General features: G+C 37.4%; 1 protein-coding gene across 1 annotated transcript in view; it reads left to right on the forward strand.

Annotated features, from left to right (window-relative positions):
• Positions 1–407: 407 nt before the first annotated feature.
• Positions 408–17,915, forward strand: part of SGCD (sarcoglycan delta) — a 613,120-nt gene continuing 595,612 nt past the window's right edge. The window contains exon 1 of the mRNA XM_052644383.1: positions 408–540. The gene's annotated coding sequence lies outside the window, so the exon portion shown is untranslated. The remainder of the gene's footprint in view (positions 541–17,915) is intronic.

Genomic DNA, 17,915 nt, shown 5'->3' on the forward strand with positions numbered 1-17,915 from the left:
TATTAATTACTTTGGTTGTGTTTACTAAGATTTGCTTTCTTCACTGGTTGAAATATACCACAGATAATGAGTCACCATGAGAAAATCACATTTCCTCTCTGATCTTTAGTTTCCCTATATGTTGAGTGAGCGATTTTGGCTAGTCATGTCTTCAGAAAATGTCTAACCTTGATATACTATGACTTTTTCTGATTTGGTATGATTCTTTATGATCAGGTCTGAATCCATTCAAGTCACTATGTGTGTTACGTCAGTCAGAATACAGTGTGTCTTTTGTTTAGTTTCTTTACACCAAATGATCTGGACTCTAATGTCATTGTTGTATTTTTGTTGTTGGTATTGTTTTGAATATTTTCTTTCACTTGTGATCTTGTAGACCTGGAAGAAACCTCCATCCTCAAAGACTTGGAAAAGGCTGTCCTGGAGCCTGCGTGGAGGTTACAAAAACCATCCCTCTGGTGGTGCCCTGAGCAGATTATTTCAACCCCAATGTTGCCCTGAACATTGCATTCAAGATTTGAGAAGATTAGGACTGCTAAGGTATGGACTTGTGACTTTTAGCTTTTTTGAAGGCAAATACATTTAAAGATAGTTAATCATTTTCACAGCCTTCTGTCCTCCTCATCTGCTCTTTTCTTTTTCTCTTGCCTTTCTCCCTCCCTCCTTTTAAGCAATGATCTGGTCTTTTGTTACCAGCTTGTGGGATGTGGTGGGACGGATAAAATTATAATGGATGAAATGGAGGGCTACCTTGTCTCAGTAACAGAGGTGATCAGAGGGGAGGCAGTCTAAGTATGAAGAGAAATTTGTGCAGACATCTTTGATAGAAAAAAGAAATTGAGATTATTCCTTATGTGATAAGAGACATGTAAAGAAGTGGTGCATGTGACAAACTGGGTATTTCCATATTCTAAGTCCACAGGAAACTTTTGGCAAAATGTTGTATTATATCTTAAGTTTTTGAGGATAATTGTGTTTATATATCTTTTAGATGCATACCTAGGCTAGTGTTAGAATCTTCTGAGTTGAGTCAGGTGATCCCATCTTCTTTTCTAGTTACAATGATAATCATTCTTTGTATGTGTGTGTATTGTATATATGTACATACACATACTCACATGTGTATGTATTATATATGTATTTATATATATACACATACAATGTGTTGAGTGTTGTATACTTGTCCTATATATGTATAGGGATATATATAGAGATCATATATACATGATGATCTATATATATGGATGATCTATATATATGGAGGGCAGTGGGGAAAAAGGGACAGATGGAGAGAAGAGAAAGAGAGCCCTCCAAAACCACCACTCATGGCATGCTTATTGTGAGTGCCTCAGGCATTGTACTGTAAGGTTTGAAAAGTCACAAATACAACTGATAACAACCATCTGGAATAGAGATTTCTGTTCTGGGAAGCCAGAGAAGAAATAAGTAAAAATATTTTTTAAGGTTGCATAGCAAGAAGGGGTCAGGGTCCAGACCCTTTCCTAGACTTACTAGAATTTAAGTCTGTGCTCACCTATTGTGTAGTACTGTGGGTCTGTATCAGCCTAGGAGCACAGAGCATGTCCAAGAGAAACTGGAGAATATCTCAGACAATTCAACTGACAACTCATTTGCTGTCAATTTAATATGCCTCAAAGGAAAAAAGTACTCATAACCAAAGGCTTCTGGAAACTGGCAGAGCAAGGTAGCTGAGGTGTTGGCCTGGCTTCCTACTTGTGGCACCATAGGCCTCATCATTTGTGCAAGATGGAGGCCCAGAGCTGATGAAAAATTACTTGTAGCCAGAAGCTTGCTTTTATTGATTCTCTGAATTTCTCACTGATACAATAAGTGTGGTGTACACTTATTGTTGATCATGAATAGACCTTCCTATCAGGATGAAGTACATACACTTTCCGTCTGGTTTTTGTAAAAACCTCCAGTGCCTGTGGTTTAAGCTCTCATGTTCATGTTCCTCATAGTACCTTGGAAAGTGTGTAACAGACTGATGAAAATGTGAGGGTGGTATTTCAAACACACACTTCTCTTCCCTTTATTCAAGTTTTTTTTTTTTTTGGTAAAGAGAGAGAGATTGTTTTTCCTTCTTTGATTCAAAGGCCATCTTTAAAGCAGATTAAGTATAATTACTATTATACTTAAGTTCACGGTTCACATACTGCTGAAGCCTGGCTTACAGAATTTTGAACATTACTTTACTAGCATGTGAGATGAGTGCAATTGTGCGATAGTTTGAGCATTCTTTGGCATTGCCTTTCTTTGGGATTGGAATGAAAACTGACTTTTTTCAGTCCTGTGGCCACTGCTGAGTTTTCCAAATTTGCTGGCATATTGAGTGTAGCACTTTCGCAGCATCTTTCAGGATTTGAAAGAGTTCAACTGGAGTCCATCACCTCCACTAGCTTTGTTTGTAGTGATGCTTTCTAAGGCCCACTTGACTTCACATTCCAAGATGTCTGGCTCTAGATGAGTGAGCACATCATCGTGATTATCCGGGTTGTGAAGCTCTTTTTGTACAGTTCTTCTGTGTACTCTTGCCACCTCTTCTTAATATCTTCTGCTTCTGTTAGGTCTATACAATTTCTGTCCTTTATTGTGCCCATCTTTGCATGAATGGTCCCTTGGTATCTCTAATTTTCCTGAAGAGGTCTCTAGTCCTTCCCGTTCTGTTGTTTTCCTCTATTTCTTTGCATTGATCTCTGAGGAAGGCTTTCTTATCTCTGCTTGCTATTCTTTGGAACTCTGCATTCAGATGCTTATATCTTTCCTTTTCTCCTTTGCTTTTCGGTTCTCTTCTTTTCACAGCTATTTGTAAGGCCTCCTCAGACTTGGCAGAGGTGATACCATTTAATTAAAAGCACTAAAAGGAAACTGCCTGTGATCAAATGTAGGCTCCTCCATTTTGTTGTAATTCACTGAACTTCTGCCAGCCTTGGTTTCTTCATTTGTGGGATGGGGGTGTTTCTCATGCCCACTTGATACAGAGTGAAGATCAAGTGAAATTATGCTTGTGAAGTGCTTGCTGGTTCCTTACAATCCCTGGGTAAATAGTAAACTGCCATTTTTGGTTGTAGAGATTATATGAGGGATGACAATCTGGAGCAAAGAGAGTAACATTATATCCCATTTATGTGGCCTCTGAGTCATTTATGTATATCTATGCATCCACTTAACTGTAGCTGAAAGCAAAATACTGTCATTTTTTAAAAACTGTATCAGTTTCATTACAAGAATTTGGAAACTGTCAAGGAAGTTGACCCTATTGCCAGAAGTAATAATAATAATTTAATTAATATGCAAGAAATTACATTGAGAAAAAAATTGTCATTTAATGTAGATGATACATTTTATCTGTCTAGAGTGATTGAAAGCCAGCCTGAAACTATTTAGCATTTTTACGGGTATCAGCAAGGTTAATTATCTAAGGAATGGTAAGGAGCTGAATTCCTTTATGCCCCTCTCCAATTTGTGATGCTGTCATAACAGTTTTCACGAGACTTGGGTATATGTCTTTATTTTAGTGTGGTTTTGAAAGTCTCAGTTTCCATAGTAAAAATTTAAGATCAGAAATGTTGCAAATATGTGCTCACTAACAGTGCTTTTCCTGTAAAGTACAAATTAGTCTATCACCAATGTGCTGTAAGGTAGAAAATTCTCTTTTGCTGTTTAGTTGCTAAGTTATGTCCAACTCTTTGCAACCACATGGCCTGTAGACCACTAGGCTCCTTTGTCCATGGGATTCTCTAGGCAAGAATACTGGAGTGGGTTGCCATTTTTTTCTCTAGGGGATCTTTCCAACCCAGGGATTAAACCTGTGTCTCCTGTCAGGTTGGTTCTTTACCACTGAGCCACCTGGGAAGCCCCTAGAAAAATCTATAAACACCTCCAAAAATGTTATCAAAGGGAAATTGAAAGTTGCTTTTCAGGGTAGCATTTGTCCCTGTTTCTGTCACCACTAAGTATGGTAAGTTGGGTAGTGAGGATAAGAACCTTTCCAGTACTGTCAGGATATGTAGGGATATGTGTAGGGTGTGTATATTTCCTCATCTGGAATCTTTCTCATCAATAAATTCTTTCTTAGGCTGGTTTTATGCAAGTGTTAGTATTTGTCATGGTTCACTTTTGTATTCATCCATTTCCTTTGGATATGGAAATGATGTTTTTTGTATTTTCTGGGCCTCCTAGCATATCAGCAGAACAGTGGCTGACTTATCAAGTCTTAGGATGGCTCTTTTCTTATGGTTTTCCACAGCCTTCACTGAATTTACCCTGAAATTCATCATGCATTGAAATTGCAACTTAGATAATAAATATCTTAGTGTCAAACATGAAAGCATCAGCAAAGCTGCTTTGTGAAAAGAGAAGACTCTTGCTGGGGAATCCAGTGTGTCTCTTCTCACAGACGGCTTGGTTTATTTCTTTATTCAGCCAATGTATGGTGAGCATCTGTTGTGAGCTAGGGGCTGTGCCAGGTTCGCTGCTTATTATCTGCATGATACTTGTCCTCTCTTGGATTTCAATTTCCTTGTATGCAAAATGGGAGTTTGGGTCAAATAAGCCTAGATTTCAGCAAATAGTGCTGTATTTAATTTCAAATAAGCTGATAATTAATGTTGACATAGCAACATTTTCTGAACATGTTTGACAATTACCTGTAAGGATCAACTGAAACATAGAACATGATGATTCAAAGAGGTTGAGCTAAAGAAATTATAAAAATTCTGTATAACTCTACTTGTTGACTTTTAGCACTTAACTACCATGAGATTTCAGAATACCATTCAGAAAGCCTTACTTGGGATATTATCTGATTGTTCCCTCTATATATTTGAGAGATCTCTTTTTTTTATTTCTACCTCCAATACTGGCTCTTAAGAGACTATCTCATTTACAGATGAGGAAACTGAGGTGCAGAGAAGTCAAGTAATTTTCTTAAAACCACACTGGTAGGATAAGAAACTTTCTTTGGGTTGGACTCTTAAAATGCCTGTAATGAGCCCAACTCTATTCAACAAACTTTTTACCCTGCCCTGAAGGATACCTGCTTTAATGTTCTTTGATGATTTTAATGCTTCTGAAGGTGGCAGCATCCCTTTTTGCTCTGATTTTTTTCTAACTCAAACAACTACCACTTTAGGAATAGGCTCCTTTTGACAGTTACTGAAAAGAAGATTTGTGTTTCTCCCCTTGAGTATGACATTTTGCAGTCTGTTTACTTGAGTTGAATCTTACCCAAGGCCTTTAAAACTACAGAATTTGAGTTGTTGCTGTGTTCCAATCTTGTACAGATGTAGGTCTTATTAGCCAGGTTAAAATACCCTCCTCCTCAACCCGTTACCACCACCACCAGAGATGACAAAATGGCTATTTGAACTTTTCCTGCAATTTGATGTATGTCATTTTCATGATGCAAATCTAACATGAGTTAAATGTCTATCCTCTGCAAATTCTTATCAACAAGTGATCTCAGAAAGGTGTTCTCTTCAACTTGCGCATCGCTTCCTCTTTGCTTTGCTGCCAAACCTGTCCCCTCACTGCCCTACTCTGCCATTTCTTTTTCATGACACTTTCCGATGTTCACACTAGCAACTTCCTCAGATTTAGTCTGGATTGCAGAGTTGGTACATTCCCTTCCTATATAGTGGGTTGGCCAAAAAGTTTTGTCGAGTTTTTCCATGATATTTATTGTGAGGATCAACATGGAATTTGAAAACTGTACCACCCTCAAAAACTGTCCAGGCTTTCCCAATCCATCCTGCTCCTATTCCATCCTGCTTTTTTATATTATCTCTTTGCCAATTTCCCTCTCCTCTCCCCAAACTCAGCCTCTCCACCGGCTATGGTGACCCTCTCCATTTTTCCAAAAAAATATGCCATGTTTTCCTAAGTCACCACTAATTTGCTCCTGCTGGTTGTTTTGCCATTTCCTACCCACTGCACCTCTGCACATTCATGAAAACTCCTTCATCTTTCAAGATCCAATTCATTGAAAGCTTCAGAGACTCTCTTGAGCCAATGTCATTTCTTCTCTTTTGACTTCACTGCATTTTTTTTCAAACCTGATTGTAACTCTTACTGTGAAGAGAGGTTATTATAATATATATTATATATTGATTAGCATTATTATTATATTATATATTATAATTATATTACTAATATATATTAATTAACATTTATATATATGTTTATATATATTATTATATTAAACTGACTGGGTCTGTAAGTCAGTCTCCATCAGTGGAAAGTGAGATGTTCAGGACAGACTTTCTTGGGGACTTCCCTGTTCATCCAGTGGTTATGATTCTGTGCTTTCAATGCAGGGTGCACTGAAAGGAACTAAGGAACTAAGTCAGAAACTAAGATGCCACATGTGCTGTGGTGTCACCAAAAAAAAAAAAAAGACATTTTTTTTTTCTTGACTATATCTTCTATTTCTCAGTTCTTCCTGGAACACAGTAGGTCCTCAGCAGACACTGGAATGGCAAAACTGTGCTTAAATGTATTGCAGAATGGATTTAATTTAGAAATAGTTCGTTTTTCCCCTGGTTAATTAGTTCATTTTGGATTTTTAAGTTCTTTTATTTTGGTGATCATTTTTTATTTTGAATTTTATTTGCTTATCCTGATGTTTATATAATTATTTTAGAGATAAATCCTTATTCTCCTCCTGGCTACAGTGCCTATTCTTATTATCTTTTTTTCTCCTGTGTATCACTGTGCTTTGCAGCCTCTTTTAAGTCCTCATGACCCTGACTAGGCAAGGTTAGCACTCATCTAGCACATATGCTACCTCCCCCCTTTCCTGTGCCCTTGGCAGACATCACTAGTTAATCCCAGTTTAGGAATCTTAGAATCTTCCCAACACATCACTCCAGAGATGCCATGTGATTGAAAAAAGATGTCAGAAAATTAATGACTGTAATAATGGATTATCTTTCTTTTTCTGGAAATGGGAGCTCTTCAGTTCAGTTCAGTCTCTCAGTTGTGTCCAACTCTTTGTGACCCAATGCACTGCAGCATGCCAGGCTTCCCTGTCCGTCACCAACTCCCAGAGTTTCCCCAAACTCATGTCCATTGAGTCGATGATGCCATCCAACCATCTCATCCTCTGTCATCCCCTTCTCCTCCTGCCTTCAATCTTTCCCAGCATCAGGGTCTTTTCAAATGAGTCAGCTCTTCACATCATGTGGCCAAAGTATTGGAGTTTCAGCTTCAGCATCAGTCCTTCCAATGAACACCCAGGATTGATCTCCTTTAGGATGGACTGGTTGGATCTCCTTGCAGTCCAAGGGACTCTCAAGAGTCTTCTCCAACACCACAGTTCAAAAGCATCAATTTTTCGGCACTCAGCTTTCTTTATAGTTCAACTCTCGGATCCATACGTGACTACTGGAAAACCATAGCCTTGACTAGATGAACCTTTGTTGGCAAAGTACTGTCTCTGCGTTTTAATATGCTATCTAGGTTGGTCATAACCTTCTTTCCAAGGAGTAAGCATCTTTTAATTTCATGGCTGCATTCACCATCTGCAGTGATTTTGGAACCCAGAAATAAAGTCTGCTCTTACCAGGTGTGTTATGAGTATAAATCAATTTTCTATTGGACTTTCTATGTTATTTGAAAATAATTGAATATTGACATTAGTTGATTTTAGCATGGAAGATAAAACTCACTTGCCATTTCTGGACTGGAAGATTTTTTTCCAGAGCTTCCAGTTACTCTTTCCAAGGTCAGGACCTGATTGCTTTTAGAACAAATACATATCCCTTACCTTCCTTATTTCTGAAACTTGAGTCCTTCCTTAAGAAATTATGGATCTAGTATTAGAATTCTGGGAAAGTTTAACAAGCTACCAGACTTGATCCCTTAAGACTTAAGTTAAGAAGCACTTCTGCAACATTTTAGCAAATATAAGATGACTGAAGAGCTGTTTCTATAGTTTGAAAATACTATTAATGTTAAAGCCTGGAAATTTTCCAGGTTTTAAAACACTACTTTTAATAGATAATTTTCAAACTAGAGTCCAAGAAGGCTAGGTTTAGTGGTAAAGATATCTAGATTGCGTGTCTGACAGGTGGTATCTTATCTCTGAACAATATTTTAATGTAATTATTTTTGGTCTAACAAATTATACAGAAAAGTCTGATGGAAAATTGATTTAAAACCATAATACAGTTGGTAAAAGCTCCATTCCCCAGAAACAAGTAGAATCCATTTGTTGTGGTCACTAATTTTTTGACATCTTTCTTCTATCAGTTTCTATAATGAAAGCACATAATTTCTTCCCAGAAAAGGATTTCCACAAGTACATATACATGGTCTAGGTACCATTTGAGGATGTATCAGTATTTGGATTCACATAACTCCATCTCTGGATTAAAAGTTTGGAACCCTTCCTATAGTGATGTAGAAAGCCTTGTGACCCTAATTTTAAGTAGTGTCCTTCCTCTGTTACTATTTCTGATAGATGGTCCTGCAGGATGTGTTCTATTTTCTCTGACTGCTTCATGCATAATGATAGTCTTGAGATATATCCATGTTCTTGTGTATAGTAATAGATTGCTCATTATTGTCCTAAAGTATCAGTGTGTGAACTTATCATAATTTTTTGTTCATTCTCCTTTTGATGGACATCTTTGCTGTTTTCGGTTTGGGAATATTAAAAACCGTGCTGTTGTAAGCATTTGTGAACAAATCTTTGTGTGAAAATAAATTTTAATTTCTTTCAGGGTAAATATCAATGACATTTGTTTATATTCTTTTGCACTCTAACCATAAGTGAAACTTTCACTCCTCCAGTTTTAAATAAAAAATAACCATCTGATTTATTAAAGAAAACCAGTTGAACAGGAGAAAAACACATAGTTATGAAAAAAAGACAAATATTAATAATGATGTGAAATCACTACCAAGCTAGATAATATGAAGGACAGAAGAATATATTTAAAATTCTCTCATGAGTATCCTTGTTAATAGTTAAAAAGATAATCCACCCATAAGACAAGTACAGAACAGGATAAAGAAGGAACACTTAGATAATAAGAAATATCTCTTGTAAATTCAGTATTTTTTGTTAATGAAAATTTGAAAATAAAGTATAGATCTAATAGGACATAGAAAAAAGAAATCTAGTAGTAATAAGAAGCCAAATATAGAACAGTGTAGGAATCCTTCATCTCATTAAAAAGATCTCCAGAGATGACAGATAAATTTGATGCATTGGGAGTATTTTACTATTAAAGAAATGTAAAAGTCATATCGTAGAGAGACAATTGGTTGAATTTATATTTCACAAGCCAAGTGACAAAATGGGAAGTAAATAAATATTCCTGATGTGTCAGCTTCAAGTTTCAGAATTCTGAGAATAGTCTCAAACGCTTCTAGAACAGGGAGAAAAGGAAACCTGTTACAAAATTTTTGTCTTAATCAAACTTTTTATCAACGTTAGAATCATTAAGTTAATTGAACAGTTTCTTGTGTTTTCTCAGGTAAAAACTATTTTGAGCCTAGAATTCAGTTCTAAGCCAAAAGGTAAGTGAAAACAATATTTTAAAACATCAAGATATTGGAATCTTTCATGTACCCTTTCTGAGTATATTCCTGAAAATTAAGAATGAAATTATAGAAACAATTAGTAAAGGTTCCAAGAAATGGTGAGGCCAATGAAGAGTCTCTCCAAAAAGTCACACATGACAGTTGTGCAGGTTTAGAAAGCTTTTGGTCAAAATTGAAGAAGTCCAGGAATTCTAGGAAGATACCTTCAAGTAGGAAATATTTGCCAATGAGCTGAGGGATGGGATGTGAAGAAACCATGTCTGTTGTCTTCAAAGAAAAGAAGAAAGACGATTCAAACCACAAACTCAGCAAAAACAACAACAAAAAGTGTATTAGGAAATCACAGTCCAAATCAAAAGCATAACAAGAACAACAACAAAAAGAATTTGACTTTTGTGGTTTAAGAGTTATGACATTAAATCTGAAGAGAAATAAATGCCATTTTAGTATACTACCTGACTGTCCAATGAACAATTTATATAGTCGTAATAATCTCTTTTCGAACTTTAGGATCTGCCTATAAAGCAAGCACACCAGCAAGTTAACCATATGTTATAAACCTTGACAATGAAAGTAAGGGCAAGGTTGACAGCCAATGTTAGGTTTAGAGTCAAAGCTGAAATAAAGGTGACTTCATGAATATCTTTAACAAAATGGAAAGGTAAGATTTTCCCACATGAAATTAATGAAACGTGACAAAGTTTTAGATGTTTTTACTTAAATTAATTTATTTTTCAAAATCAATTTATTTTACCCGGAGGCTAATTACTTTACAGTATTGTGGTGGTTTTTGCCATACGTTGACATGAATCACCCACAGGTATACATGTGTCCCGCATCCCGAACCCCACTCCCACCTCCCTCCCCATCGCATCCCTCTGGGTTGTCGCAGTGCACCAGCTTTGAGTGCCCTGCTTCATGAACCAAACTTGGACTGGTCATCTATTTCACATTTGGTAATATACATGTTTCAGTGCTGTTCCCTCAAATTATCCCACCCTCTCCTTCTGCACAGGATCCAAAAGTCTGTTCTTTATATCTGTGTCTCTTTTGCTGTCTCACAGATAGGATTGTTGTTAGCATCTTTCTAAATTCCATGTATATGCGTTTATATAATGTATTGGTGTTTTTCTGTCTGACTTAGTTCAGTCTAATAGGCTCCAGTTTCATCCACCTCAGATGTGTTCTTTTTAATATCTGAGCAATACTTCATTGTGTATATGTATCACAACTTTCTTATTCATTTGTCTGCCGATGGACATCTAGGTTTCTTCCATGTCCTAGCTACTATAAACAATGCTGCAATGAACACTGGGGTGCACATCTCTTTCAGTTCTGGTTTCCTCTGTGTGTATGCCCAGCAGTGGGATTGCTGGGTCATATGAAAGTTCTATTTCCAGTTTTTTAAGAAATCTCCACACTGTTCTCCATAGTGGCTGTACTATTTTGCATTCCCATCAATAGTGTAAGGAGGGTTCCCTTTTCTCCAAACCCTCTCCAGCATTTATTGTTTGTACAGTTTTTGATAGCAGCCATTCTGACCAGTGTGAGATGGTACCTCATTGTGGTTCCATTTGTATTTCTCTGATAATGAGTGATGTTGAGCATCTTTTCATGTGTCTGTTCTCCATCTGTATGTCTTCTTCAGAGAAATATCTGTTTAGTTCTTTGGCCCATTTTTTGATTGGGTCATTTTTTTGTTTCTGGTATTGAGCTGCATGAACTTCTTGTATATTTTTGAGATTAATTCTTTATCATTTGCTTTGTTTGCTGTTAATTTCTCCCATTCTGAAGGCCATCTTTTCACCTTGCTTATAGTTTCCTTCATTATGCAAAAGCTTTTGCTTTAGGTCCCAGTTGTTTATTTTTGGTTTATTTCCGTTACTCTGGGAGGTGGGTCATAGAGAATCGTTCTGTGATTTATGTCAGAGAATGTTCTGCCAATGTTTCCCTCTAGGAGTTATATAGCTTTTGGTCCTACATTTAGATCTTTAATCCATTTTGAGTTTATTTTTGTGTATGTTGTTAGAAAGTGTTCTAGTTTCATTCTTTTACAGATGGTTGACCAGTTTTCCCACAACCACTTGTTAAAGAGATTGTCTTTTCTCCATTGTATATTTCTGCCTCTTTTGTCAAAGATAATGTGTCCATAGGTACGTAGATTTATCTCTGGACTTTCTATTGTGTTTCATTAATCTATATTTCTGTCTTTGTGCCAGCACTATACTGTCTTGATGACTGTAGCTTTGTAGTATAGTCTGAAGTCAGGCAGGACTATTCCTGCAGTTCCATTCTTCTTTCTCAAGATTGCTTTGGCTATTCAAGACTTTTTTAAATTTCTGTACAAATTGTGGAATTATTTGTTCTAGTTCTGTGAAAAATACCGTTGGTAGCTTGATAGGGATTGCATTGAATCTATAGATTGCTTTGGGTAGTATACACATTTTCACTATATTGCGTCTTCCAATCTGAGAACATGCTATATATATTTATCTATTTGTGTTATCTTTGATTTCTTTCATCAGTGTTTTGTAGTTTTCTATATATAGGTCTTTTGTTTTCTGAGGTAAATTTATTCCTATTTTATTCTTTGTGTCACAATGGTGAATGGGATTATTTCCTTAATTTTTCTTTCTGTTTTCTCATTGTTAATGTATATTAATGCAAGGGATTTCTGTGTGAATTTTATATCCTGCAAGTTTACTATATTCATTGATTAGCCCTAGTAATTTTCTGGTGGTGTCTTTGAGCTTTTCTATGTAGAGGATCATGTCAACTGCAAACAGTCAGAGTTTTGCTTCTTTTCCAATCAGGATTCCTTTATTTCTTTTTCTTCTCCGATTGCTGTGGCTAAAACTTCCAAAACTATGTTGAATAGTAGTGGTGAGAGTGAGCATCCTTGTCTTGTTCCTGACTTTAGGGTACATGCTTTCAATATTTGCCATTGATGATGATGTTTACTGTGGGTTTATCATATATGCCTTTTATTATGTTGATATATGTTCCTTCTATGCCTGCTTTTGGGAGAGTTTTTAACCATAAATTGGTGCATTGAATTTTGTCAAAGGCTTTCTCTGCATCTATTGAGATAATCATATGGTTTTTATCTTTTAATTTGTTAGTGTGGTGCATCACATTGATTGATTTGTGAATACTGAAGAATCCTTGCATCCCTGGGATAAAGCCCACTTGGTCATGATGTATGATCTTTTTAATATGTTGTTGGATTCTGTTTGCTAGAATTTTGTTGAGAATTTTTGTATCTATGTTCATCAGTGATATTGGCCTGTAGTTTTCTTTACTGATGGCATCTTTGTCTAGTCTTGGTGTTAGGGTGATGCTGGCCTCATAGAATGAGTATAGGAGTTTACCTTCCTCTGCAATTTTCTGGAAGAGTCTGAGTAGGATAAGTGTTTGCTCTTTAAATTTTTGGTAGAATTCACCTGTGAAGGCTTCTGATCCTGGGCTTTTGTTTGTTGGAAGATTTTTGATTACAGTTTTGATCTCTGTGCTTGTGATGGGTCTGGTAAGATTTTCTATTTCTTCCTGGTTCAGTTTTGGAAAGTTGTACTTTTCTAAGAATTTGTCCATTTCTTCCAAGTTGTCCATTTTATTGGTATATAGTTGCTGATAGTAGTCTCTTATGATTCTTTGTATTTCTGTGTTGTCTGTTGTGATTTCTCCATTTTCATTTCTAATTTTGTTGATTTGATTCTTCTCCCTTTTTTTCATGATGAGTCTGGCTAATGGTTTGTCTGTTTTATTTATCTTCTCAAAGAACCAGCTTTTAGTTTTGTTGATTTTTGTTGTCTCTTTTATTTATTTTTCATTTATTTCTGCTCTAATTTTTATGATTTCTTTTCTTCTACTAACCCTGGGGTTCTTCATTTCTTCTTTTTCTAGTTGACTTAGGTGTAAAGTTAGGTTATTTTTTGGATTTTTCTCTTATTTCTTGAGGTAAGCTTGTATTGCTATGAACCTCCCCCTTCGCACTGCTTTTACTGTATCCCATAGGTTTTGGGTGTTGTGTTTTCATTTTCTTGTTTTTATTCACTTTTTTATTTCTTCTGTGATTTGTTGGTTATTCAGAAGCTTGCTGTTTAGCCTCCATATATCTATATTTGTAATAGTTTTTTTTTTTTTTCCCTGTATTTGGCATCTAATCTTACTGCATTGTGATCAGAAAAGATGCTTTAAATGGTTTCAATTTTTTTTTTTTTTTTGAATTTACCAAAACTAGATTTATGGCTCAGGATGTGATCTATCCTGGAGAATGTTCCATGTGCACTTGAGAAAAAGGTGAAATTCATTGTTTTGGGGTGAAATATTCTATAGATATCAATTAGGTCTAACTGGTCCATTGTATCATTTAAAGCCTGTGTTTCTTTGCTAATTTTCTGTTTGGTTGATCTATCCATAGGTGTGAGTGGGCTATTAAATTCTCCGACTGTTATTGTGTTACTGTTATTTTCTCCTTTCTTACTTGTTAGCATTTGCCTTACATATTGAGGTGCTCCTATGTTGGGCACATACATATTTATAATTGTTATATCCTCTTCTTGGATTGTCCTTTGATCATTATATAGTGTCATTCTTTGTCTCTTTTCATGGCCTTTATTTCAAAGTCTATTTTATATGAGTATTGCTACTCATGCTTTCTTTTGGTCTCCATTTGCATGAAATATCTTTTTCCAGCACTTCACTTTCAGTCTGTATGTGTCCCTTAGTTTGATGTGAGTCTCTTGTAGACAGCATATATAGAGGTCTTGCTTTTGTATCCATTCAACCAGTCTTTGTCTTTTGGTTGGGGCATACAACCCATTTACATTTAAGGTAATTATTGATAAATAGGATCTTGTTGCCATTTACTTTGTTGTTTTGGATTTATAGTAGTAGTTTATAAACCTCTTCTGTGTTTCCTGTCTAGAGAAGATCCTTTAGCATTTGTTGAAGAGCTGGTTTGGTGGTACTGAATTCTTTCAGCTTCTGCTTGTCTGTAAAGCTTTTGATTTCTCCTTCATAGTTGAATGCGGTCCTTGCTGGGAACAGTAATCTGGGCTATAGGTTTTTCTCTTTCATCACTTTAAGTATGTCCTGCCATTCCCTTCTGGCCTGAATAGTTTATATTGAAAGATCAGCTGATATCCTTCTGGGGATCCCCTTTTGTGTTATCTGTTGCTTTTCCCTTGCTACGTTTAATATTTGCTCTTTGTGTTTGATCTTCATTAGTTTGATTAATATGTGTTCTGGGGTGTTTTGCCTTGGGTTTATCCTTTGGGACTCTCTGGGTTTCTTGGACTTGGGTGGCTACTTCCTTCCCCATTTTAGGGAAGTTTTCAACTGTTATGTACTCAAGAATTTTCTCGTGGCCTTTCTTTTTGTCTTCTTCCTCTGGAACTCCTATGATTTGAATGTTGGGATGTTTAACATTGTCCCAGAGGTCTCTGTGGTTGTCCTCATTTCTTTTAATTCTTTTTTCTTTTTTCCTTTCTGCTTCATTTATTTCCACCATTCTGTCTCCCACCTCACTTATCCTATCTTCTGCCTCAGTTATTCTACTGTTGGTTCCCTCCAGACTGCTTTGGATCTCAGTTATTGCATTATTCATTATTGATTGACTCTTCTTTATTTCTTTTTATCCTTGTGAAACATTTCTTTCATCTTCTCAGTCCTTGTCTCTAGTCTATTTAGCTGTAACTCCATTGTGTTTTCAAGATTTTGGATCATTTTTACTATCATTATTCTGAATTCTTTTTTTCAGGTATACTCCCTATCTCCTCCTCTTTTGTTTAGTTTGGTGGGAATTTATCATGTTCCTTTACCTGCTGAATATTTCTCTGCCTTTTCATTTTGTTTAGATTGCTGTGTTTGGGGTGCCCTTTCTGTGTTTGGGTTGCCTCTTTATTGTGGAGCCTGCTTCCTATGGGTGGGGTTGGACTATTGGTTTGTCAAGGTTTCCTGGTCAGCAGAACTTGTGTCTGTGTTCTGGGAGTTGGAAATGAATCTCTTTTCTCTGAAGTGCAACAGTGTCCAGTAGTGAGTTTTGGGGTGTCTATGGATTTGACATGGATTTGGGAAGTCTGTCTTTTAATTTTCAGGGCTGTGTTTCTGCTTTGCTGGAAAATTACTGTGGTGTGTCTTGCTCTGGAACTTGTTGGCTCTTGTGTGGAGCTTGGTTTCAGTGTAAGAACATAGACTTTGGGTGAGCTCTTGTCTATCTATGTTCCCTGGAATCAGGAGTTCTCTGATGTTGTCAAGTTTTGGACTTAAGCCTCCTGCCTCTGCCTTTCAGTCTTATTCTTACAGTAGCCTCAAGACTTCTCCATCCATACAGGACAGATGATAAAGCATCTAGGTTAATGGTGAAACAATTCTCCACATTGAGGGACACCTAAAGAGGTTCTCAGAGTTACATGGAGAAGAGAAGAGGGAGGAGGGAGATAGAGTGGTGAGGAGGAGAAGAGGGGCAGTCCAAAGGGAGAGACCAATCTACCCAGTAAGCAGTTCCCTAAGTGTTCTCCACAGCCTGGAACACCCAGAGAGATTCACAGAGTTAAATAGAGAAAAGAAGAGGGAGGGTGGAGATAGAAGTGACCTGGAGGAGAAAAGGGAGAGTCAAAAGGAGAGAGCAATCAAGCCAGTAATCACAACCCTAAGTGAAAATGGATATTGAAGATTAGATTCTTAAAGGTGCAAAATTGATAACAAATACCAAAAAGCAAAGATTAAAAATCTAGAGTAGAGGTTAGATTCTCAAAAATACAATATTAAAAATACAAAGCAAAATCAATCACAAAAATTATAAAAAATATATCTATGAAATTTGCTTTAAAAATAGGGTCTTTTTTTGCAAAGTAATAGTAGGTTATAAAAATGAAAATTAAAGGAGTAATAAAGAACTTCAATTTGAAAAAAAAGATCAAAAAGTAATAATAAATAGTATATCTAGAAATTTCTCTGGCACTGTTGTGGGCAGTATGGGGTCAGTTCAATTTCAGATAGTTCTTGTTACTGTCTGTTCTTGTTCTCAAAGTCTATAGGCCCCCTGCAATGCTTAATCAATGTTAACAACAGGGTTTTAATCTGATGTTCCTGTCACTTCCAGATCGGTTTCCTCTTCTTTGTTTATTTTGGCTTCCTCTGTTTGCAAGTCTCTTCAATGTCTAATTTCCACCCTAACACAAGGGGGCAAAGGTGGTCACTTATTTAGGCTCACTTGTTCAGTTGTGTTGTGGGGAGGGAGGGACACTGCAAACAAATATTGCTGACGTGTGGGGAGTGCTCGCAGTGTATGGACCACACTGGGTTTGCCCCAGCTCAAGGTGGTGTGTGCTTCCTGGGTCTACACTGCTTAGGCTCCAGGGTGTTTTGCAGGGGCACTATCCAAAGCGGGCCCTGCATTTTGTATACTTCCAAGGCCTAAGCCGCTCAGGTTCTTGGGTACTCTGCAAGGGCACAGACTTGACTGGGCCTGTGTTTTGTGCCCTTCCCAGGTCCAAGCAGCTTAAGCGACCAGGTACTTGGTGAGTGTACTGTCCCAGGTGGGCCCTGTATCTTAATCACCTCCCTGGTTCTGGCCGCTTGGTATTCTTGGTACACCATGAGAACACTGTCTCAGGTATGCTGTGTGTCTCCTCTGGGGAGATGATCTCAGGCTGCAACCCTCTTGGCAGATGTCAACTGTCCAGCATCCCAGGAAAATTGGTTAGCAACTTGGAGCCTGTTCAAAGTTTGGTGGAGGATGCCAGTCTCTTGTGACTGAGATTGCAGCAGCCCCTTGCCTTCCGGCTCTGGCTGTCACCCACCTGCCTCTCTGCCTCTTGGAGGGGGAGGGGCCTGCATGCAGCAGGCTAGCTCTCCTTTGGTATTCGCTCAATTCTTTGTTCTGTGAGCAGGCTGGGCTGCACCTTAGAGCCTTCCACAGGAAAGTTCTGTTTTGTTTTGTTTTTTTCTCTCTAACGATCCCACAGTTTGGGTTGCTATCTCACTTTAGCTCCCTCAGGTTGTCCTCCAGCATTCAGGTTTGCTCCTTACGCTAAGCACCTATTAGGCAACCTTCACCTCCCTGTCCAGTCCCCACTTGCTGGTGGCGGACATGAGCATCTGGGCTACTTCTCCGCTGGCAGTCATAGTTAGGTGCGTAGTCTGTGTGTTTTTTGTTTTTTCTCCTGGTTATGTTGCCCTCCGAGATTGCAAAACTCCCCACAGGCCCGCCTGTGAGAAGGTTTCTTACTATGTGGAAATTGCTCCTCCTTCACAACTCCCTCCATAGGATGGGTCTCAGTCCCTAACTCTTGTGTCTCTCTTTTTGTCTTTTATATTTTGTCCTGCCTCCTTTTGAA

This window comes from Budorcas taxicolor, chromosome 7 (genome assembly GCF_023091745.1).
Source record: "Budorcas taxicolor isolate Tak-1 chromosome 7, Takin1.1, whole genome shotgun sequence".
NCBI lineage: Eukaryota > Metazoa > Chordata > Mammalia > Artiodactyla > Bovidae > Budorcas > Budorcas taxicolor.